This window comes from Fukomys damarensis, unplaced genomic scaffold (assembly GCF_012274545.1).
Source record: "Fukomys damarensis isolate Sample0158 unplaced genomic scaffold, DMR_v1.0_HiC HiC_scaffold_27, whole genome shotgun sequence".
Lineage (NCBI taxonomy): Eukaryota > Metazoa > Chordata > Mammalia > Rodentia > Bathyergidae > Fukomys > Fukomys damarensis.
In genome coordinates, this window is record NW_022900939.1 from 45,640,926 (window position 1) to 45,642,863 (window position 1,938).

The 1,938-nt window shown below is 41.9% G+C and overlaps 1 long non-coding RNA gene across 1 annotated transcript; it reads right to left on the bottom strand.

The window, feature by feature from the left end:
• Positions 1-758: 758 nt before the first annotated feature.
• LOC104857804 lies at positions 759-1,613 on the bottom strand. Its single transcript, XR_778982.1, has 3 exons — positions 1,519-1,613; positions 1,198-1,287; positions 759-1,086 (listed from the first exon to the last, which is right to left on the bottom strand). It is a non-coding gene; the product is annotated as an uncharacterized LOC104857804 (long non-coding RNA).
• Positions 1,614-1,938: the final 325 nt, after the last annotated feature.

Genomic DNA, 1,938 nt, shown 5'->3' on the forward strand with positions numbered 1-1,938 from the left:
GTTCTGTACAAGGAGGAAGGTGAGAATGAAAGGTAGAGGGAAAGAGAATCAAGGCTTATTCACACAGATCATCTCATTTTAGGGAGATCTGTAGAATTAGAGGAAATATGACAAAATTCCCGCAGGATTTGTGACCCTGTTACAACACCTCCCGAGTGCTGGGTTTATAGGCATGCGCCAGCTCTCTAACTATTCTTAGGGGCTTTATATCATATAAGATGTGAATCTGTTTTAGAAAGCAATTACCAAGTAGAAGCTAAGCAAGTTACTCCTCTAACTCTTCCAAAGTGGAAAGGCCTGGAAGTTGTGTCAAAGATGCAGCCCAGAACCTTTCCAAAGGTGTTTGTTTAGATGCATTTTAGTATTATGCTGTCATTAGCGGTTTGATGTAAATTCTGACCTCCTGGTCTGTGTCAGAGGATGGCAAGGACCGCGTGGGTCCTCACACTTTGTCTTCTGGGCCCAACACGTGCACTGTTAAGTACGTGCAGTGAAGTCTACTTAACTACTTTATGCTTCTCTTGTGCTAATCGATTAAAAAACGGGCAGCTTTCGCAGGCCGGGATTTTGGCCTTTCTTCCTGCCCCTACCCGTGCCAACAAACCACAGAGCCTCCCTACTGCTTTCTAAAAGTTTTTTTTTCTCAAATACATATGTATTGGCTTGGAAAAAAAGATTTAATGATCAAATTTGTCACTTCATACTTGAATAAATCCTAGTGTGCATGATATAAATTGTTATATACAAAATAGGGGCTAGTAAACAGAAAAAGAATTTTACAGGGTTTTTTTTTAGCATACTGATTTCCTTATGATTACATTTAAATTAGAGAAACATTTGGCAGAGATTGTACTAAGACAGAGCTCTCTGTTAAGGGAACAGCTGTTTAAATATGTTGAAACGAGGGGCAAGCCTAGATGCAGGTATTTTCATGTTACAAATTTTGCATCATAATGAGGATTAGAAATTCAAAGATGAGTCATTTCCTTCTGGCTGGAGTCTCCCTTGGGGAGAGGTGGGAGTTCTTGGGTACGTTCCGTGGGGCCATCTTATCAGCATTATTGGTGGGCTTCCACTTGACCAGGTCTGTAATGAACACAGACAACTGAACAGAATTACAAACCACAGTCCCGAATCCCGTTTTGTTTGGGTTTTGGTGTTTTGAGCGAAGTATGTCAAGACCAGCCTTGAACTCACTCGGACTCTGGGTGTCCTCCTGCTCAGCCCTCCGCTGGGATTGCAAGCACAGAGGCCACCACACCTGGCTCCAAGTCTCGTGTGACTCACCTGTGTTAGTAGGAAGCAAGAGTGTTTCAACTAGTAAAGATCCTCTTATAAAACTAGTCTTTATATAAATATTTCTCCCCAATTAACATTAGCAAAGTCAATTCCATCCAAGCCTGGTTGTCATTTTCTTGTCAATCAATTCAGCCAATGATATACTGTAAACCCGTGGAACTGAATTTAAGCTGCTGGCTGTTACAAAACCAATGAAAGTGATGTCTGAGAACTGCTCACATCACAAGCTGTCGTCAGATGAGGATCTGGCAGAGTTAGTCCAAAATTTTAAAATTCTGCATATGGGTGTCATATGTCAATAGGATGCCTCAGGAAAAAATTGTCTGAATAATGCTTTTTAAAGGCTTTTGGAAAAATTAAAGTCCTGCAATATTTCTGTGAACACGATCTTCTCCGTGATCTCAGTGCACAGGTCACAATGAAAGGGGCGTGGCATTGCCCTGACTGACAGTTTGGAAGCTCCCCTCTGCTCCTCCCCACCAACACTCGGTCCATTAAACTGAAATGAATGACTGAGCTCTTCGATTCCCTATAGAAGCCTCCATTATGTTATTTTCAGAGTATGAGGGCATATGTGCCACTTTGCATGTCTTAATGATTCAACTTTTCTCCGTCTACTCTGCACAGCAACAGCCCGAC